Source organism: Callospermophilus lateralis, unplaced genomic scaffold (assembly GCF_048772815.1).
Source record: "Callospermophilus lateralis isolate mCalLat2 unplaced genomic scaffold, mCalLat2.hap1 Scaffold_146, whole genome shotgun sequence".
NCBI classification, from domain to species: Eukaryota; Metazoa; Chordata; class Mammalia; order Rodentia; family Sciuridae; genus Callospermophilus; species Callospermophilus lateralis.
In genome coordinates, this window is record NW_027512598.1 from 1,001,157 (window position 1) to 1,024,891 (window position 23,735).

General features: G+C 38.7%; 1 pseudogene; it reads left to right on the plus strand.

Annotated features, from left to right (window-relative positions):
• LOC143387615 (contactin-3-like) overlaps positions 1-23,735 on the plus strand; it is a 93,058-nt pseudogene that overhangs the window by 68,436 nt on the left and 887 nt on the right.

The following is a 23,735-nucleotide window of genomic DNA, read 5'->3' on the forward strand; positions in this document are numbered from 1 at the left end:
ATCTAGGGCCTGAGAACTGGCTGTGGGAAGTAGGGAACAGACTTAGCCTTTGGCATTTTCCTGTGCCCCTCACCTCCCTTCTCCTGAATCATCCTTATCACTCTGAGGAGTTGGTCAAAGGGCTGTCTGTTCACACATAAGAAAGATATTTAGTTGCCTAAGAAAAAAATGAGGGGCTTGTTGGAAATACACTCAGACATTTCAGTGAATCAGAGGAAGACTTTATCATTGAGCCTTATGAGATTCCCATGAATCCCCAAGAATGTTCATTATAAGGGGGTGTTCTTACTGGAGATCACATGGGCATGTCTACCTACTCCTTCAAAAGAGTCAGTATCCAAAGTCACACCGCCCCTTGTGTGAAATTAGGCACTCAGTGCTTGCTGAGTAAATGAACTTTACTTGAACTTGACTTTGACTTTGTTTGACCCAAATAAGAAAGTAGTATAGGAGTTCCCAAGCAGCTGGTGTGGGGTGAAAGAGAGGGGAAAAAGGGGTAGAGAGAACAGAGGGAAGAAGGAAATACTGAGAAAGAGGTGCAAGAGAGGAAGGCACAGGTTGCTGTGGGCGCTGAGCAAGGAAAACCCCTGTGGCACTGTGGCCACCTCGTCCTCAGCAATAGATCAATGTCTGTGTTTTCAAGACATGGTGCTTGTTTTCAAATATTTTTATGGGATGACTATAAAAGTTTCACTTATGTTAAAATGCTTTCTCAAAAATAAGGATGTCAAAGGATTGTTTTATTCAACTGCAGAAATGATCATTGGTTTTCAATTTCTATTCCTAAACAGAGCCTACAATGGCCCCAACTGAAGTCTCTGCCCATAGCCTGTCTTCTTCAGAAATTGAAGTTTTGTGGAACACCATTCCTTGGAAGTTGAGCAATGGACATTTGCTTGGCTATGAGGTAAACTAACTTGTGTTTGTATGTTACCATGCTACTTTGCTTCTTTCACTAAAACTTCTTCTGAACAATGACAACTTATATGAATTCTGTTCTGGGTTGCTCTTTTCTTACCCACACATTGTGCCATCTGATTATTAGTACATACCTAATTTAACCCTGCCAGGGGCATGAATACCACCTTAGTTGGGGTGGAAAAGGAACAAAACAGTGAATATGAAAGGCAGTCATGGGCACTGTCAGCCAGATCTTATGATGGATTGACTGAAAACTGAGGGTGAGATTGAAAGGCTGTGGTCCTATCATTGGATGGCTATGTCAGTAGAAAGTCACCTTCCTCCAGCTATGGTCTTATGTCCTTGGTTGTGAGATTCTCTCCTGAATTCTAGAGAATTCAGCTGCCCATAGTATAATTTGTGTTTCCAGAGACCTTGATGTATGGTGAAATAAGATGAAATATCCAAAAGAGAGGGCATCATAAGACCTAATATAATGAAGTAGGAATAGTTCACCTGAGCAAGAAGTGTTTGAGGAAGAAGGATGACCCAGCTTTACAGACTTCCAGATGGTAGGAAGGTTTAACCAGGACTTTGGAGGGAAAGGAAATGAATGTAGAGGTACTGAGAACATTCCAGATTGAGCACAGCATTTTGGAGGAGTAAAGGAGTAGAGGCTGTGTACAAAACCAAGGTTACACTGAAGATGATGCCCACCGAGGCATAGGAGAGCAGGTCACAGATGACTTTGAATGTAAGAGGAACTACGTGAACTGTACCCCATATTTCATAGGGAACAGTGGAATTAGGAAGTGGTGAGATAAACACATTTTAAGATTTATCTAGCAATGCTGTTATAGAGGTCATGGTTGTGACTTCATCCCCACCACCCACTGCTGGCTTCTTAGGAAACTGCCCTCATGTGTAATTGCTGATTCAGTGGCAGACTAACATAGCCATATTAGCATGACACAGCCACGTACCCCTCCACTCCCCAATACAGTCTCCAGTGGTTGTATCCCAGTGACCATGTGACCAAAGTCAACTGGTCTGCACAGTGAGCTGACCCAGTCAGATTCTTGTGTGAGATATTTAAGTAAGGAATACAGAGGTTATAGTTAATGAGGGTCATGTGGTCATATGTCATATTTGTAGCCAAGTTCATACTTCTTAGGCCATTGGCATGTAGGAAAAAGTATGTCTGCAAAGATGAGATAGAGCAGATATCTCCCCACTTCACCCTCACAAGGAGAGAAACAAGGTCCCTACAACCTTACAAGAGTAAAATAGAAGAGCTCTTTGACAACTGCCCAATTCTCAAGTGGACTTCTTACATCCTTTTTCATAGTGCTTTGTCCTTCTTGACAGTGAACCCCCTTTCTATCTGAGCAGCTTCAAGAGAGTTTCTGTTCCCTATAACCACATAGCATTGGCCTGAATAAATATTATCAAATGAAACAGAGACAGCACTGGAGCAGTGAGGCTCTGCATACAGGCCATTCAGGGGCAATACCTGAATTTGTAATTGAAATTGAGCTCCCAGTTGTTGGTTCTTGGCTTTGTTTCTTGAGCTTTGGGAATCTTATTAACAAAATGAATGCCTGTACACATATTGTAGAGTGTTGACTGTGTGTTTTCTTCTAGAAGTTGCAATGTTCCTGGTCTTATTCCTAAGTCTTTATTCCACTTTGAGTGGATTTTTGTGCAGGATGAGACATAGACTTCTGTATGGCAAAGGAAGTAACTAAAAACATGGAGAGGTGGGAGAAAGTCTTTGCCAGCTACTTCTCTAACATGGGATTAATAACAAGAATATATAAATAACTCAATAAACTTAACACCAGAAAAAAAAGGAATGACCCAATCAATAAATGGGAAAATTGACTAAACAGACATTTCTCAGAAGAAATGCAAATGGCTAACAATATGAAAAATATTAAGAATGTTCAACATCTTAAGAAGCAGAGAAATGAAAATCAAAACTACATTGAGATTTCATCTCACTCCAGTTAGAGTGGCAATCATCAAGAATACAAATAATAAATGCTGGCAAGGATGTGGGGAAAAGGTACACTCATATATCATCAGTAGCACTGCAAATTACTACTAACCAATTTGGAAAGCAGTATGGAGATTTCTCAATAAACTAGGAATAGATCCATCATGTGACCCAGATATCCCACTCCTTGGTATTTATCCAAAAGAACTAAAATCAGTATACTGTAGTGATACAGCCACATTAATGTTTATAGCAGTTTGATTCATAACAGACAAGAATGGCAGCAGCCCAGGTGTCCATCAGCAAATGAATGGATAAGGAAAATGTGGAATACATATTCAATGGAGTACTCGGCCTTAAAGAAGAATGAAATTATAGCATTTTCTGGTAGATGGATGGAACTGGAGAATATCGTGCAAAGTGAAATCAGCCAGACCTAGAAAGTCAAGGGTCCAATGTGATCTCTCATGTGAAAGAGAAAAGGGAATTTAAAGAAATGAACACATGTGACTCTCCTCAGTGAAGGAGTTGGACTGAGACACAGTCCCACTATGGATAATTGCCCTGTATGAGCCATAATGGCAGAATCATATCCCCAATCTGGTTGTACCTTGTGAAATACTGGAGACAAATGAAGGAGAGGTTACATAGAAGAGTACTGTGGGCTTATAAGCATTGTAGGGGTCTTGAAAGTTGATGGTAGTTAATGGAGAGCATGAGGGCAAGGAGATGCTAATTTTTTTTCCATATCAATTTAAACTGACAAGGACACATCCAGGTAAAAATATTCTATATGAAAATGGAATGGTATCTCTTAGCCATGTCAGGAAAGAGTATTTGATTGAAGGACATCAAAGAATGCTAGTAGAAACTCATATTTTCTAGTTAAGGCTCTACCATTTTGGAATTAGACAGTTCTGCATTCAAAACTAGTAGGTTACTGTATAAGCTCCACAAGGGACAGGAACTCTGTGTGTTTGTTTAATGATATCTCCCAAGTTCACAGAGCAATATCGGGCACATGGGTGACATGCACAAACTATGTGTTGATGGAAAAAATGCAGTTTGGGCTTTGCTATCTCACTGCTGCATGTTCTTAAGCAAGTCATTAAAGCTCTCCAAGGCTCAGTTAGAATAGAGTAACAGTCGTCCATAACTCATAGCATCATTTGAGAATTGCAAGAGATAAAGCAGCCATTGTTAAAACCACCCTGAGAGACTTGCAGCTTCTGCTTTTTTTCTGTTTATATATTGGGCTTCGGGGTGAGATTTCATTGAAAGAAAAGAAAACTGAAAAGCAGCAAAGAGTAGAAGAATACTTTCTACTTTTCACAAGGAAAATACACTCCCCGAGTGACTCTCATGCCTGTTGCCACTAGGGTCAGAGGCAAAAGATGAGAAGGATATGGAACTTTTCTTGGTATCAATTATGGGTTAAAATGCATTGCATCTTGGGGCTGGGATTGTGGCTCAGCAGTAGAGCGCTCGCCTTGCACATGGGAGACCCTGGGTTCGACCCTCAGCACCACATAAAAATATATAAGTGAAATAAAGTTATTAAGTCCAACTACAACTAAAAAATAAATGCTTTTTTTTAAAAAAATGCATCATATCTTATCTATTTGTATAGAGAGTAGCAGACAAAATATTCAAATGTAACATGTATAGTGTATTGAAAGGAAAAACAAGGATTAAAAATTTTTTCCCCAAGTGCTTGGTAGAATATATGAAGAGAAAGACAAGCTAAGAGAAAGATGTGCTAATTAGAAAAAAACTCAAATAATTTATGTAATTCCACCAAGTTAAAAATATGTCTTTTGTTCGTTTCAGTAATGATTTAAAAATTAACCTAGAAAAATAAATGACTTAGCAGAGTATTTAATTATCAGTCCTGTGGCTAACTTTGTGGGTTGCAGTTTCCCCAGTTTGGCTTTAAAATCGTTAATATCTCCTACCTTTCTCTCATCTTGGCGTGAGTTGATCGTGTGCCTCGCAACATGCTGAGCACACATCATCATTAGCATCTAGACTAATTTTCTTTCTGATTTGACCAACCAGTAGTTGAGCTCATTTCCCTAGACTCCAATTTATTTCATCTGCTGTGCCTTTAAACTCAGGCTCAGATCTTTCCTGGTGCCCTTCTGGATAGGAATAAGAGAGGCAGGCCCACAAAAGAGGATCCAGAGCCATTAAGTTCATGGAGAGTGGGCACCAAGAGGAGAGAGCGCTAGAGTTCCTGCCTGGAATATACCATGGCTTTAAAGTCCTTTTGTGCTTAGAAAAAATAAACTCTAGTTCACAATAATCTCTTCGCTGTTTCTATGAAGAACTCCAAGGTTCCAAACAAAAAGAAATGATAACAAGATGGAAAAGATAATTACTCTGATTGATCTATGTGAGGTACACGCAGGCATTAGAGTATTACGCTGCACTCCCTAAATATGTACCATTACTACATGTTAATAAAAGTAAACATTAAGAAAGAATAAACCTTGGGAAGAACAAATTTAATAAGCAAATGAAACAAGTCAACATTTGCAAAATAATAAGAGTTGCATATTTGGGGGGAACCTCATAGGATTATTTTTTATGTGTGACAGAGGAACTTAAGAAATGTAATATATCAGAATGCCAAACCAAACTTTCTAGATGCCTTCCTCCAGCCTCCTGTTCCCACAACTGTATGGAATGTGCACAGAGCCTGATATTTTAATCAGAATAGAAAAAGATGTTAAATACTTGAGTACCTTTTTTTTTTCTTTTGAGGATATGAAAATTCCACTTGAAGAAAAGCTATGTGTCCGGGGTCTCATCTCCTGCTGTCTTGCAGTGAATTCAATTCACTGTGGCATGAGTTGAATGTACATAGGAAAATTGGGTACAGACAGCTGAGATATTCTTACATCAATATCAAAAAAGTAAAATGTGTTTAGGTGAATAAAAGGCAGACTTTGGGAGGGACAGAGGCTCGGTGATACAGCAGGAATGGTTTCCAATACCATGGAGACAAGCAGAAAGGAGAGGGTCCAGTGTGTAGCAGGCTTCACTCTGTGTGGGGGATTCTGGGAATGACCCTCACTGCCCATGTGCTGCTGTGTTCTTTGTTAGAAGGTCCCTTCTAAACCCTGGCACAGCACTATAAATGGTGGGAAGTAAACATCCCAGTCTCTCCTGAGTCCTGCTGATTAAACCCAAAGAGAAGTCAGAGGGCAAGGACGTACACAATACCTCTCCCCGGGCTGAGAGCAGAGGAGGACAGACCTGGACTTATCTCCCTAAAAGACATTCAAATGCATTTCCCCCTCTGGCTTCTGCTGATTTAAATGTGCCCAATCTAATAGCTAAGTTAAAGTGTTCATCTCTCTAGAAATCTGTAAATATACATAAAATTATTTTAGTCTATTAAAAGAGTTTTTCCAACTTAACACCTGTTTCCTTCAAGCCTAAAAAAGGTTCTACTTTTAAATACATTAGTTTTATAAGCTATATTTCATTTTATGTTTAAATTAAATGAAAGATCTGATGCAGTGATATTAAGGAGTACTTGGAGCAGGAACATTAGTTTTGGGAATAACCAAATTACTCACAGAAACTGAAATTATATTTTTAGTTTTGACATTCTTCAAGTTTGTTTCTGTTTATTTATCCAGATAAAAATATATTGACTTGTGAACTGGTTTTATTTTTCTGAAGGAAAAAAATACCATATTATCTCATCAGAAAATTGAATTACCAGTGTTTATAGATGCAGAAAATTTGAGAACTTGAATACTGAGTTTGGTAGATCTCCATGGTCAGAGGAAGGAAACATTTTTAAACTGTTAAGAGTGAAGCCGTTTAAGTCATTTAGTAATTCCACAATATGGAGGGTTCTATCCCTAGCCACCATTCATCCATAGGAGACATGGTCCAGGAACCCCAGTGGTTGCCTGAAACCACAAACAGTAAAGTTCAACTTGTAAATTTGGCACAATAAAGAGATTAATGGCAATAATTAATAATAAAATAGAACAATTATAACAATATACTATAATAAAGATTTTATGAAAGTAGTCTTTCAAAGTATCTTTGTGTATGTTGTTACCCTTCTTGCCTGTTTTTGAAAGAGGGCAGCTGAGACCACAGAGGGAAAACCCATGGATCAGGGGGACAGCTGTGTGTACAGGTCCACTGTCAGCAGTAATGACCAGAACCTAGAGGCCCCTGCCCATCACGACCTGCGTTATTGCTGTCTACTCTGTCAGGAAATGAGGTCCTTCCCTCCCAGGCCCCAGCCTCACCTGTAAACCCCAACTCAGGGGCTCAGGAATGGCTCAGAGGAGCAGACTGGATCCCTCAGATTCTTAGGGATGAAGCATGGTTGAGAACCTAAGGCTGTCTTAACCAACCTCTCCTGTGCCTTTTATTGTTCCCTCACTAAATTCAGAGTTTGCACCATGAAAATGCTCATATCTTCAGCTCTGGAAAGATCTCAGCCATTTTTTCCTCTGAGCGTTGCCTTTTCCTTTATCTCTCCTTTGGGAACTCTGTTTGGAACTTTGCATTCTGTTCTCAATGCCACAGCTTTGCTTTGGTAATTTTCATTTCTTTGCTCAGGCTATTTCCTGGGCTCATTAATTCACCCTTCCACTATTAGTCTATAGCTTTACTCTTATTACTGATTTCCTTAATTTTTTAATCATTGCATTTTTTCAGGTCTACAAGTCCTACTTATTGTTTTTCAAATTGGGCTGATCTTTTTTCTTTATCTCCTATTCTTACATAATAGATTCAATCTCTTGTCAAACAGACTTGGACATTTTAGGTATAGTTATTTTATAATCCATTACTTATCAGTGTATTTAGCTGCCCTGCCTCTAGTCGTATCTACACTGGCTTTTTTATTAACAGGGTGTGTCTTGTGTTTTATTAACAGGGTGTGTCTTGGTAATGTGCATCTCTCTGATCATCCTTTGTAGATGCCACCTTCATATTCTGTCAACTTTATATTCACCCTTTTCTGCACAATTACATTTTCAAAGTTTGTTCCTCCAACATAGACATCTTTCCTTTCCCATCCCTGTATTGTGATTGTGCCCATAAAAATCCAAATTAGCATAGAAATATTCTCTTCTCTCTGTTGGAGTACTTTTATTATTTAAATCCAGAACACAACTGAGAGGAAAATGGGATATTTGTCTTTCTTATTTCTTTCTTAACTATTCCACCTTATTAAAAAAACGATCTAGCCCTATAGAAGCATTTTTGAACAAAATTTCTTGGAACATAATGGAATTCTTTCAGAAAATTGGCAATATTAGTGGCACATCTCTGTTTCCTTATGTTTTAGTTACATGAATATTTATTCAGCTCTTTAAGGAAAGCTGTTTAAAAAGATTATATAATCAGTCTTCACTAACTAGTATCATGTTCAACTTTGTCACAATTTTTCTCTGTGTCTAAATGTTTCTAATACCTCTCAGCAACTAAGATCTAAAAATAAAGCTCTCCTTCTGATGCGTGGAGATTGGTTAAAGTACTTTAAAACAGGCCGCTATCAAGAACTTTCAAGTACTTTCTATAAACGGATTTACAAAAAGAGATTCCACATTACCAATTATAAATTATTTTTATGTCTTCTTTAAATCAGCCTCCTAAGAACATTTTCTTAGGCAACTTGTGTTCAACCAGTTTGATATGTCAGAAAAGGAACAACCCTGACACTGGAACCTGACAGGGGAGGGAAGATTGGGCGGTCCTGATTTTACCACCTGAATCCTCCCTGTTGCCGTCTTACAGTCATATTTATATGCTACCGCCGTCTATGCTGTATCCCAAGCTTCAGGTTTTGTGTCTGGTACATTTTATTATAATTATTGATCTGTATCATTCTTAGTTAATAACTAGACAATGCTCTTAGGAGCAGGGAAATCTTCTTATCATTTACGGCTCATCTAGACCTAACAACACACAGTGTTTTCTCTTGGTGAGTCTACCATATATAAAAGCTTTTAGTATCCATTAACAGGCTATTTGGCTATGGCATTAGAAAAGAAACCATGTATCCTTTTCAATGCTACTTGTTTGGGCTCACATCCTCCCTTTGAGATTCTTATTAAAACTAATAACCCTTCTCTGAGAGAAATTCACATAAAGGCATCCATAGATCAGCATTTTGTGTGAATATAAGGGTACATATCCTTCCATGTGCACATACATAGGGAGATTTTTATCTAGCACAATATATAATTTGCTTTCACTTATCATTTAGGGCCTTAACACTCACCCAGTGGTGTTTTAAGAGAGAATAAGTTGTAGTGTGTTTTGTACAGAGGATTGACACTTGTAATCATCTGTGGCCCATAAGCACATTTTGTTTGATCAACACAGTATTGGTTTTGAGTCAACCCTAAATTTAGGACATTTTACATAAAAATTAGAACTCTGCTTTTTTAAAATTAATTAATTAATTAATTAATTAAATAGAAAGTCTATCCTCCTCCAATCAGGCAAAGCTGAGTAGCTCCATTATTAAAAATCTGCTCTGTCCTATGTCCAGCTTCCCAGTCCCTTAAGCCTTCTTTCCTTTCCTTTTTCTTTCTTCTTTTTTTTCCTTTTTGGCCACTGAGCTATGTTCTTAGTCTTTAAGTTTTTGTTTTTGTTTCTTGTGGTCACAAGCCTTTACCGTTTCCAACATTCTGTGCACTCAGAAGCAATTATTGCCAGTTTCATTGAGCTCAAATTGCTTTTTAGTTGTATAAGTTATAATAATTATTTCCTATTTTTATATTTTGCCTTCAACAGTAAAACATAAAGGCCAGAACAAGGTGGCCATATACTGCAATGAAGAGAGTAGAGCTGGGCGTGGTGGGCACACCTGTAGTCCCAGCAGCTCGGGAGGCTGAGGCAGGAGGATCGCCAGTTCAGAGCCAGACTTAGGGACCACAAGGAATGTGGCAACTTAGTGAGACCCGGTCTCTAAATAAAATACAAAATAGGGCTTGGGATGTGGCTCACTGGTTGAGTGTCCCTGAGTTCAATTCCCAACACCAAAAAGAAGAAGAAGAAGAAGAAGGAGGAGGAGGAGGAGGAGGAGGAGGAGGAGGAGGAGGAGGAGGAGGAGAAGGAGAAGGAGAAGAAGAAAGAACGAGCGAACAGAGATTGTCTATATTTATAAAAGTAAGAAATATGCTTAAGCCCTTGTGAGAACCTAGTAGATCTGCTGTTGTATTTACTATGTGGCCCCTGCTTTAGATCAGCAGATAGTAATACCAGGTCTTATCTACACAAAGAATATGTAAACTTTCCTAAATCATTTATTTGCATAAATTTTTGTATTTACTTTGTTTACTTATAGACAATCTGTATGTTCAAAAAAAGAAAGCATACAAAATTTTATAGTAAAATACTTTATAATGTGAATTGTAAGTACTTAAGAATGTATTTTTATTTTATTCTCTACCTTTTTCCTCCCTTCAGCAAATATTCTCTTATATTCATATTTTTTTACCATATGTTTATATATCTTTCTCTTAATTAATTAATTTATTTTAATCAGGTATAAATGACAGCAAAAGGCATTTTGATTCATTGTTCACAACTGCAGCACAACTTTTCATTTCTCTGGTTGTACACCATGTAGCATCACATCATATGTGCAGTCGTACATGTACCTAGGTTAATGATGTCCATCTCATTCCACCATCTTTCCTGCCCCCATGCACCATCCCTACCCTCTCTCCCCTTTGCAGGACCAAAGTTCCTCCATTTTTTCCATGCCTCCCCCTCCCTGTTATGGATCAGAATCCACTTATTAGAACATTTACCCTTAGCTTTTGGGGATTGGCTTACCTCACTTAGCATGATATTCTCCAACTCCATCCAGTTACCTGCAAATGCCACAATTTTATTCTCTGTTAATGTTGTGTAATATTCCATTGGGTATATATACCACAGTTTCTTTATTCATTCATATATTGAAGGGAATCTGGTTTGGTTTCACAATTTAGCTATTGTGAATTGTGCTGCTATAAACATTGATATGGCTGTGTCCCTATAGTATGCTGTTTTAAAGTCCTTTGGGTATAAACCAAGGAGTGGGATAGTTGGGTCAAATGGTGGTTTCATTCCACATTTTCTAAGGAATCTCCATACTGCTTTCCAGATGGGTTGCACCAACTTGTAGTCCCACCAGCAATGTATGAGTGTGCCTTTTCCCCTACATCCTTGCCAACACTATTGTTTTCTGTATTCTTAATAGCTGCCATTCTGACTGGAGTAAGATGAAATCTTAGAGTAGTTTTGATTTGCATTTCTCTAATTACAAGACATGTTGAACATTTTTTCCTATATTTGTTGATTGAATGTATATCTTCTTCTGAGAAGTGTCTATTCAGGTCCTTAGCCTATTTATTGATTGGTCAGTTGGTTGGTGATAAGTATTTTGAGTTCTTTATATGTCCTGGTATGTCTAAGATCACTTTGCGTGGCCCAGGATAATGAAATATATGAAAAATATTTTAATGCCCATTCCTATTGAAAATCAGCCCTTTTAACTGCTTTTACTCCCTCTGGTGCAGCTCTGTGTGCACTGTTAGTCACCTGACAGTGGCTGGCACTGCAGGACAGTCAATCTAATAATGTTTTCCTCTGACAGTTCACTTTCTTCCAGGAAGGAACCTCAGCTGTCCATAGAGTTCGTGCCTTTCTGCCAGTGTTCTGGACTTGACCTTGGGCTCAGTTGGTTAAGAGTTGAGAAGGCAGGCAGATTTCCCCTTCCTTCTCCCACTGTGATATCATAGTCTGATCATGCTCAACACTCTGAATTTATCTGCTCTGTCTGTCTACATGTTTGTCCTCATTCTCCTCCTAGGGTTCCTTTCCTGTGTGTACACTGCTGTGCCACAGAGCCTAATGCAGCACCTGGCACACAGTAGATCCTCTGGAAGTATTTGTCAAATAAAGAAGAAAGTAAATCACAGTCCTCATTTTAATGAAAACCACAGAATGAGGAAGGTGGTGCTTTGTCCAGCCTTCTCATCTGGTGCATCTTCCTCACCAGGTGCGGTACTGGGTCAGTGTGGAAGAGCAGGAGTCCTCAAGCAAGGTGAGAGTGGCCGGAAACGAGACCTCAGCCAGGCTCCGGGGACTGAAGAGCAACCTTGCCTATTACGCGGCTGTCCGGGCATACAACAGTGCAGGCACCGGCCCCTTCAGTGCCACAGTTAACGCGACCACCAAGAAAACCCGTATATATTTTCCCACCTTTTGAATATCTAGGAAAATAGTCTGTATTAAAAATGATGGCATCCTTCAACATTTTCAGTGGACTAGTCAGGTCATTAATCCCACTGAGTGATATAAACCTGGTCCAAACCCTTACTCAAGCCCCACATAGTCTAGTCTTCATGATAGCCCTAAATATTTAAATGGAGGCTCCATATGAAAATGAATAAGCACCTTTTGATAAATCTTATGGTGCACTGTTCTTTTTAAATGGGATGCATTTCAATGGGTTCATTTCCATTAAATTTTAGTTCCCCCAAATCTTGGGTGTTATTGATAAGCAGAAATAAGTTTAATAGCAACGACTTGGAAGTGGTATTTTTTTTCGCTCTTTAATTTTCTTTCTCACATTATTCAAAAGATGGCAATATACTTTAACAGGTAATGCTCAGAGATTCTGGTGCACACGTAGATATTGATACTTTGAAAACTGAAGCAGAGATAGCTGTGTCACCTTCAAAGCTGAGTTTCTGTTGACTGTGTGTTCACAGGTAAAACTCACCTGCAGTAATGAGCAGTTATGATTTAAGTAGCCTATGAGAAATCATCAGTTTACATTTTGGAGTGTCCCACGGAAATTTCAGTTGAAATGTTCTCATGATGCCCAGCTGATCGTGGTGTCTCATTGCTGCTCTATCACAGCACACCCATCTGAGTTGTGCTGTTTATTCTTTTATAGCCAAAAATGACTGAGAGCATTCATGAGCCAAGCCATCCATGTTCAGTTCCTTCTTATTTTCGTTCTACAGGTGATAAGAAAGGGGAGCGAAGAACTTAGGGGATTTTAGCACATTAATATTTTTGCTTGCAGAAAACCATTTCCTTAATTTAATTTTCAAAATTTACTCTAGTAAATTTATCTGCTTAACTGATTTTACAAAGGAGTGAGGCAGTGATTATGTTTTGTCACCAATTTCATTAGTCCACTCCTGCGTTCATATGTTATTTCCAAATTTATTTGAAAGCATACATTTACTGGCTAAAATGTCTAACAACTTTAATTACATGAAATTGGATATAATGGGCCAGCATTGTTATTGATAGTTTAAAATATATATAAACATAATCCTACTGCTTTAGATGTTAATTGATAAGCATCAATTTTATCAGGGAAGTTTGCACATTTATCTTTGCATTATGTATAAGGGGGGAAAGAGCATGGCTGGTAGCTTACCAGCATAATGAATATCACAGAGCAAAAGTTTAGCAACAAAACATTTTAGTACCTTCACAAGCAGCAGCTCCTATGGCAGTTGAACATTATCCTTGCCTGATCATGAGGGAAGGCTAACCAATATCATGCATATCATGTGGCTGCTCTTAGAAAAAAGGAGAACATTGGCTTGGAAATACGTACACTGAAAACGTTCTGTATTTACAACTTTTTACTAAATATGTTTGTCTTTCCCAGTAACAGTTCTGAATTAGTAAAACATATAAATACCCCATTATTTATATATTGAAATTCTGATTGTGAAGATGTATGCAGACAGCTTTGTTGAGCTCTTTCTTCAGACTTGATAATCGATGTGATTACTCATTGGGAAATATGGTCACACAAGATGGTTTAATGTCATGATGGAATTGGTGAAAAACAGTGAATTGGGAAGACAGTTCACAAAGGAAGAGGCCGATTATAAGTTAGTGAGAATGTAACAATAACATACAATGAATGAAGTAAAATTGCAAGAAGAAGGAAAAAACCTTTTATAATTTAGATATAGCATATAAATAACCAATTTAAAGTACAAATTTGTCCGTAACAGTGATAATGATAATTATACTATGAATGACTAATACTTAGTGAGCAATTTCCAGTCACAGTTCCAAGTACTTTTCCTGTATTGATTCTTAATTCTCACAGCGACTGCATGGCCTGGAAGTGGTGAGGATCCTCACTCTAGAGATGAAAGGGCTGTGGCACATAGGGCTAGATGACTTTACAGAAAAAGCAGAGAACGTGGCAGGACAGCCATACAGACCCAGAAATGCTCTTAAGCACTCCTCTAACCATATGATTAAAATATTCATGACTCATGTGGTGCTAGTATCTATTTTGAGTTTGCTCTGTGCTTAGGAGCTGGGTAAGGTAATCACAGATAGACAGGGTTTCTGTGCTGATAGATCAGTCCTCTGATAGGAATTTCAACAACTGAATAAAATCTCTTCAAAATTATGCCCTCCTGGTGCTTCAATTTGCCTACACTCCACATGGTGACCTGCAGATGTTATTAAGGAAAAGTTTGCTACAATGTGTGGGAAATCCATAAAAGATCATTAAAACCCCTGGGCATATTAAATGGTACATTTAATTTTTAAATTTTATGTTAACAATTGTTCAAACATGTGCCAAAATAGAAGTAAAAGTGACTCTTTTAAAACTATTCCTACTAATCATCCTAACCTTTGACAGGGTCCAGCTCTAAATCCTGTTTAAGAATTATAGTAATGCGCTTGTGAATATTACTAGGAAGAAAATGATCTGTATCCCTGGTGCATAAAGAACTAAGATGGCATTTGTTTTTTACGTGCTCTCTTTCTCCCCCTTCGATATGTCACCCTTGAAGGGAAAGAGTCCTTCCAAACTCACTCACCAGTCCAAACCTAGCACTCATTATCTGTGGAAAGGCTGGCTGAGTGGTTGAATCCTCAAAACCTAGGTCAACCTGGAAGTACTACCATTAATCGGATGAGCTTCTTCTTGTCGGCACATTGCAAATTCGGAACACACACTGCAGCCTTTTACCACCTTGCTTCCAAGGCGCGACTATCACCTACTCAGAATCCTGGAATTCTATATGCAAGGCTTATATCAGCACAGAGCATAGGTGATATTTCTGATTAACGTAAAATAACACAAGGATTCTCAAGGATAGTACTGTAGCTTCCATTAAACACTTAATTTTTTTGATATCCAAATACTTGGGCTTTTTAAAAGCATTTTTAAGTTAACATTGATTAGCCTCTTGAAGTAATCTAAGTTGTGTTTCTGTCACATGCAACCCAGAGAGTGAGCTCTTGACAACATCATCGTCAGTGAGGCTGATGAGGAATAGTGGCAGATGGCTTCAAAATGGAAAAATTTCGTTATTTTCTAAAAGGAGACTTTGTCAGAGTTTTACATCCAGAATTCACAAGAAAGAATCTGTAGGACCAATATTTTGCTTTGCATAACCGAAAATTCAAGAGGTAACTGTGGTTGTCAATGTGGATGGATCCAGGCCCTCGACATCCTCAAGAATTATCTAATAAGAACTCAAATTAAACATTTCTTAAATTGAGCTCTCGATTGCACTCCCAGCCATTACAAACCTGTATCTTCTACAATTTCAGCAAAAGCTGAAATTAAACATTTCTTAAATTGAGCTCTCGATTGCACTCCCAGCCATTACAAACCTGTATCTTCTACAATTTCAGCAAAAGCAACCCCCATTATTTCAGTCCCTTGGGCCAGCGGATCCCAGTCGTCATTAACGCTCTTTCTCTCATACCCTACAATGGATGCAGTATCTGACTTTAAATTTGCTGAGAATCTACCACTTACTGCATTCACCCTAGAACACACTACCCCATCTCTCCCATTGATCAGGGTATTGGCCTTTACTGTCGAGATGTTCTGCCCTGGGTCAGAGTGATCCTAAAGGTGTCACACTGTTGCTCAGACCTCTCCACTCCCTTTCCATCCACTCATTTATTTATTTTTTTTATTGGTTATTCAAAACATTACAAAGATTGCCACTCTTTATATAAATCCTTAAAATACCCAAAAAGGTCTTCTACAATCTATCCCCACTTCCTGTTCCTGCTCATTTTCTCCTGAGCTGACTTGCCATTTCACTTTTCCTGTGGGGCCTTGACCTTTGCTGTCCAGATGGCCAGGAGACACTCCTACCTCTCTTAGGCCCTCCCTGAAGTATGTCCTCAGTTCCCCCTGAGTCCATATTTAATCAGCAGCCCTGCGTCTCCTGATATCCCCTTATCCTGCTATGTTCTGGGGCACCACTTAGAGCCACGTGCATACCACATCTTGCATGTGGTCATCTGATTGCTGCCCCCACTCCTTGCTGGAGTCTCATCTCTTTGAGGCATAGACATTGTCAGGTTTGATCATTATTTAACTCCTGAGTTCTCCCAAGTAATCAGAGCTGCTGCCCAATGAGTATCTGTTCAACAGTGACTCTCTCCAGGTCTGTTTCTCTTCCTGGTGGAATTGGTTTAGTTTAGTTCCCTCTTCAGGGTAGCAGTATTCCTACCAGAATGCTAAGGACTGTTTTCTATCATCCGAACCCTCTGGGGAGAGTGGGCATCTTAGTTTCTGAGTTTTGGATGAGTCATAAAGTAGATGTTTCTGTTTCAAAACATGGTGTCCATTTCCTGTGATCCAAAGATTTAAGTCCATTTATAATACTTTAAGTGATTCTGAAATGAATCTTTCTCCCTGTTGGACAGAAAGTAGCTTTTGATTACTTGATTTCTGCCCAGTGCCACATTTTTGGGCAGCTTGCTTACTAATGTTGATGATCATCTCAAGGGAAGTCCGTGCCGAGTGTATTTTTCAGCTACTGCTGACAGCATTCCCTTTCATAAAAGTCATCTTATTACCATCAGGTGTCCAAGAGAAGGAGCTGAGAAACATACTGAGTTTTGTATAATTAATCTCTGCAAGTATATGTTCTTGAAATCCCATATTTTTAAAGGAAATGCCAGGTACAGTCACCAGTATGGAGACATTATCCCTGAAAACTCCACACAACAATGTTCTCCAGATGAACAACCTCTATTTTTTATTATATGGAGGAAAACATATTTACTATAGAAAATTTGTGGGGGAGAGGGGGAGAAAATAAAATCACCCACAATACTATCCTGTCGTGCAGAAATAAGATCATTAAAATAATTTGTCTTTTCCTCCCAGACTTGTGTTCCATGGATTATTTCTCTTACATAAAACATCTCTTGAAGGTTATGCTGTGTATTTAGTTACCTCTGTATCATAGTACTATATCTTATTCTTTTGTGATAACACCCCACAAATTATTTAGTCATTTTCCTATTGTAGGAATGTCTTATATTCCTCACTTTATTTGGTCTTAGAAATATCATAGTGGCCACTTTTTGCATGCTGAGTTTACAGAATAAGTAAATTGATAGGGCTGATATTGAGGAGTGACAGTCAACCCAGAGGGCCTAAGAAAAACCCTCCAAGATAAAACTATTTTGTTATGTAACATTTAAAAGTATCCACATAATCTTATAGCCTGCCACTCAGTGTTATTCTACAAATCTTAGGAGATGCTGCCTTTATACAAAATAAATTCATTTGTTGCCACGTTTTCTGTCTTAGCATACTGCAATAATAGAAATTGAACTGACAGAGGAAAAAATCTATAAGATATGATTGTTGATAAATAATTTCCAAAAATATTCAAAATGCAGACCACACATCAAGTTAGGCCCCAAAACATTTGAAATTGAGTCAGCCTATTCTGGGTTGTGTTTCTGCACAGAACAGTAAAATGAGAAGTCCTAGGAGAGATGCGCTGTCGAGATCCCCTGCCCATTCCCACTTCACACCTTCTCTGTGCCTTTGAAGTTCACAGTGCGCCTTCAAAGCTCTATAGCCTACTGGCCATATCAGTCACATAGGGCCAGTTCAGTGCAGTTCCACAGGTCCCCACTCCTCAATGGCTTACAACTAAATAGTGTCTCTTTTCTACTAGTCACCAAATGTTGATCATGAGTGAGATTCAGACCTGATCTGTTCCATCTTTACTCCATGGCCCAGACATTAGGAACAGCCACTCTCACTGATGTGCTGGTCTCATGGCAGAAAGAAGAAAGGCCAGTTCAGTTCCCAGCACTAAAAAAAAAAAAAAACAGAAAGAAGAAAGGCCAGCCACGCCCTTCCATTTTTTCTTAAAACTCCCTCATTGAAACCACCTGTTTCTTATTTGCTCTTATTTCACTGGTGAAAGCATATCCAGTAATGAAGCCTGAAGTCCCCATGATGCCAAGGAGCAGGGTGGTGCGTCCTCTCCCCAGAGGGGGCAGCAGGAGCCTCACAGCCCCACCTAATGCCAGGTAGAAAAGTATAAGGTCATCAGGGTCCAGAATTAAACAGAGCTGTTTTGAATCCACATAACACCCCTTCCTAGTTAACTATCTTAGGATTGTGTTAAAATTTTTAATTGTACTGAATTATATTCATAAGTTGGAATTTACCATCTTGGCCATTTTTTAATGCACATTTGCAATAGGGTTAAAATAAGGTTAAGGGCACTGATCCAGCTGTGTGAGATGGTCAAGACCTTCTCCACTGCACAGAACTGAAGCTCTCCATCCATGAGACCAGGTCCCATTCCCCTCCCCAGCTCCAGGCAACTGCCATCCTACTTTCCATCTCTGAATTTTACTATTCCATGTTATCATATATAAACAGAATCACACAGTATTTCTTTGTATGATTGGCTAATCTCATCTAGCATAATGTCTTCCAGGTCCATCCATGTAATAGAACATGTCATGATGTCATTCCTTTTGTTTTATTTTTGTTTTTTTTGGTACCAGGGATTGAACCCTGGGGCATTTAAGCACTGAGCAACATCCCCAACCCTTGCTACTTTTTGTTTGTTTGTTTGTTTTTTGATACTGGTTCTCAATAGGTTGCTTATAGCCTTGTTGAGTTGCTGAGATTGACTTTGAATCTTCTGTCCTCCTTTCTGAGCCTCTAAAACCACTGGGATTACGGGCATGGGCCACCATGCCTAGATCTTCATTCTTTTTAAAGGCATATGCATATAGCCCCCTTTTGTTTATCCATTCATGTGCTGATAGATTGTGAAAATGATTGTGTTAACCTTTTCATTGTTGTAAATGAACATGAGTGACAAGTATGCATCTTTGTTTATTAACTCTGAGTTTTTCAAATAGGTACCGTGACAATGCAGGGAATTTTTAAAAAGAATATTCTGGAATTTCTCACACTTTATGGACATTTACTATGCATTTGTTACTAGCAACAATAGAACCTTGAAAATGGAAGAAAGTTCATCTGGCCCAGAATCTCCCACATAGTGTCATTCTTCCCTGTCATAATAAGGCAGATGATTATTCATGTGATTGTAAAATTCTAAGTGAAATATTAGTTTAATTTACTTTAAATACTATCAAACAATGTAATTAGCACATCCAGCTCATTATTATGTGAATGTTAATGTTTAGAATGTGGCTGAAATAAATGTTTATGCTTTTAAACAAGTGCGTTTTTCAAAAATAGCAAAATGATCAAAATGGAACATGTCTCTCTGGTGCTCAGGAAACACTGATATGATTTGAAAAGAGCTTTGAAACCCTCTGTTTTTCCTCTTTCATTTTTCAGATTTTTTTTTCTTTTTGTCATTTCAAAGAGTATTCATATTCATTTCAGGCTGAACTCATTCAAGTCATCTATTTTGGGACTCACACAAGACAAATCCCAATTTTCAGTCCTATGTTCTGCCAGCCTGCTGTTGGGGGTCAGTGTATTTACCCAAAATTACTCAAACTTTCTATAACTTGTAAGCACCCATATTTTGGTAGGCCAAACCATGCTGAATGAAGGATGTTTTCTGAGCTCCATCAAATCAAGCTGTCCTTTTATGGCGCTGTCAGCCACAGGGAATCACAGGCGCTGGGAAAGTGTTCTAACAAGTGTGGGTTCATAGCATCTGGACTGGGCAACCAAATCCCTAGTATTTCAGTCCTAAGCAATTGCCCATATACATTCTTACAGATGTCTTATCACAGCATTGCAGTGTAGACAATCTGAGCTGATCTGTTAGTATCACATCACAAAAATTTAAAGGCAACAGAACAGTGTTAAAGAGGACACAATCAACCAAAGAACCCACCAGGAGGACAGTCTTGAACGGTGTTATTAGCCACATAACTGCACATGAGAGCTTTTTCCATCTGTAAGTCCAGTTGTATTTCCATCCTGGCGTGAGTCAATGATGTTTAGAAATTCCTCTGGAGAGGTAATTGTTTATATCACTTTCCCATTACAAATTCAGTTAACCAAATCACATTCTGTGCTTAAATCCACAAGAATAAGATATTTCAGCATGTTTTGGGCAATTGTGATGCTGTTGAAAAATGAGTAATATGTTTGCTGTTTTGCAATTGACAAGGAACTGAATCCCTAATGTCCCATCCATCCATATTAGGGAGTGCTTCTGACCACGTCCACCCGAGTCCCCCAGAACCAGTTTCCTCTCCAGGTTGCTAAGCTGTGGCTCCATGTTTATAAACCTATGAGAGTTTCATTAATCCTCTAATGGAATTCTCATTAAATTTTTAGTGTTTTGCCTTATTTTTCTCAAAAATTGATTTGAACTCAGAAAAAAGACTTTAAAATATGGATTCTCTGTGGCAATTTTTCACATGTGTAGCTATTACTTCACGAGAATAAATCTAAGTAATTCTTATTTTTGATTGCCTCTCATTTTGCCCATCTCATCTTACAACACTGGCTTGAAAATCATCCACACTTCATTTCATGTGACTTTAATCTGCTCCTTTGGCAATTTCTCTCAGCCTCTCTGTGTGTCAAAACAAGTCCAAATGCCTGCTTTTCCTGGTTCACCCTCAAGCATCCCTCTAGTGGTGGATAAAGGAACTTGTGTCTCTGTATTGTCAGTTTGTCTTCTGGGAGACTTGAAGTGCATTAAATCCTTAAAGTATGTGTTGAGCCAAGTGTGGTGGCACAAGCCTGTAGTCCCAGCAGCTTGGGAGGCTGCAGCAGGGGGATTGCAAGTTCAAAATCTGAGCAACTTAGAGAGGTTCTAAGCAACTAAATGAGACTTTGTCTCAAGATAAAACATAAAATCAAGAGATGGGGATATGGCTCATTGGTGAAGCGCCCCTGGGTTCAACCCCTGGCCGCAAAAAATTAAAGTAAAATAAATTATGTGTTGAATATGATAACATGCAATTTCTCACAGTTTAATTGAAATTCCCCTTTTAAAGGAAGTTTTTCTATTCTGTTAATTTTTCTTTTTCCTGATTCCATCTACATACCATGCCTTACCAGAGAGTCCCTGCAGTCACCTCGGTGCTCAGCATGTATCTGCTCATGTAAAACAGTACTCCATGCTCAAATCAGTTTTAATTTCTCCTTTTTGCATTGCAAGCTCCCAGTCAGCCTCCTGGGAATGTGGTTTGGATTGCTACAGACACTAAAGTGTTACTTAATTGGGAACAAGTAAAAGCAATGGAGAATGAATCAGAAGTAACAGGCTATAAAGTAAGTTGAATCATTTGCAACACTGTATTTTCCCTTTTTCACTTATACTTTGCAAATCTTTAAAAATTTTGATGATATTATTTCAGTAATCCAATTTTGACATAAACATCAAGTTTTTCATAAAAGGGTATACTACCAAACTCTCTGAATTGTTAAATTCAGATTTACATGAAATAATGCTGCTCACATGGGAATTGTGGACACGATGTTTGTGCATTGTGTTAATCAGCTTTCTATATTTCTAACAAGCTCCTCCAGGGCAGAAAGCTGCTCTTCCCCACCTCCTTGATTTTGAGAGCATAATGATCCTAGTGTCTGCTAATCCATAATCCAGGACCTATGCATGGAGCTGGGAATGTGTTTTTGTATTCTGATGTGGACAGAATGACAAAATAATTTCAGAGCAACGAGAGTATGTGAAGAAAGTAAAAGAAGGTAATGTAAGAATGAAGTGTATTTGTTCGTGCGTTTTAGGTATTCTATAGGACTAGCAGTCAAAATAGCGTGCAAGTGCTGAACACAAACCAAACTTCAGCTGAACTTGTGCTGCCCTTTCAAGAGGACTACATTATTGAAGTCAAGGCTACCACAGATGGAGGGGATGGCACAGCAGTGAGCAGATCAGGATTCCAAGAATAACCAGTAAGTTGGTTGGACTCAGCTTCCCCTTGACCTGCGTCAGTGTTGTTAGCCACTAGGAGCCCATCAGCTACTGCCCCTCCCTCCACCCACCCTTTTCTCCCAGCATGCCCTTCATGTGAACACAAGGTGATTTTGCAACATGAGCAAGTAAAACCAGGAAGAAAACCTCTAGAGTGGTGCAGAACAGGGAAAAATATGAGCACAGAAAGGAAAAGTAGTTTAAAACTCCATTCATTTGAATTATTTCCCTTATTTATTGCACCTATAGATTGCCTAGAATAGGATTCCCAAAGCAGTTCTCATGGGCAAGCCTTAACCCATGCCCTGTTTTTAAGACCTCTGATATTCCAGTTGTATGCCTCCTAAAAACTATATATGGATCTTATCAATTCTTTCAGTAGGAAAATCAGCATTGGCAAAGTCATGAAACTTTTACACGTGGCACACAAAAAAAAGATGACATTTTTAAAGAAATGTGTTCCAAGTTTCAGAGGAATTTCATGCTCTTTCCTCTTAAAATCCTAATGAAAGCTATTTCACCATTGAAAGTACACTTTTAGGGGGCTGGGGTTGTGGTTCAGTGGAAAAGAACTTGCCTGACATGTGTTGAGGCACTGGCTTCCATTCTCAGCACTGTAGATAGATAGATAGATAGATGATAGATAGATAGATAGATAGGTAGATAGATAGATAGAAATATGAATAAAGGTTCATTGACTACTAAAAATATTTTTAAAAAAATAAAGAAAGTAGACTTTTAGAGTGAAGAGGAACAAACCCCAGCATACATATTTTTATCAGTGACCATGGAAGAGAACTTGTATCTTCACTTTGAAATCCTGTGTCTGGAGTTTTCAGGCCTCAATTTAAGTAACATGGAGCCTACCCTGTCTTCATAGTCTATTCTACAATCCTCAGTGATGTAAATAACTTTGTTCCCTGTTTTCATTTATAGACTGTGGTTTAGTCTATATAGTAGCAGGTGACCAAGACTGAAGCAAGTTTCTTTAATCTTGAAAAAGAAAATGACTGAAGAAAATGGGAGAGACCAACCCTTGCAGGAATTCTCTCTTTCTATGAAATCATAACCTGCCACACTTGAACTAAAAGTAATAAGAAAATGGGGGCTACCTGTCTGTAAATAAGTATGTAAACAACTATTTCAGACTGCAGAGATTTGTACATCTGTGTGTGCTTCAGGAGACCCAAACAGGAATCAGGTTGCTAACTGTTATCTGCTGAGGCTTTACAGTAGGGAATGCTCCTTGCTTCTTGCATTGTGCAGGGTGTCAGAATTAGCATAACAGCGTGGACAGAGGGGCACTGTTCGAAGAAGCAGCTTCTGTGCTTTTGCGGGGACAGACGCCACCGTGGCATTTTCAGGCTGCTGAGTCAAGAGCAGCCTTTTCGTCTGATGTCTGTGGACTTGCTGAGCTTGCACAGACCAGTGCCTGCACAAGGCCATCTCTGAAAATGGAGCTTTCATCGATTGCATTTTAAAAGGTGATGTCTTGTATTAAGTACGATAATTCATCTGCATAAAATAGAAACAAGTAGATTTTCCAGACATTCATCCAATGACGTTTTCTTTCATTAAACCATCAAGTTATCTGAAATTGTTTGTGACCAGGTATCATTAATAGCAAA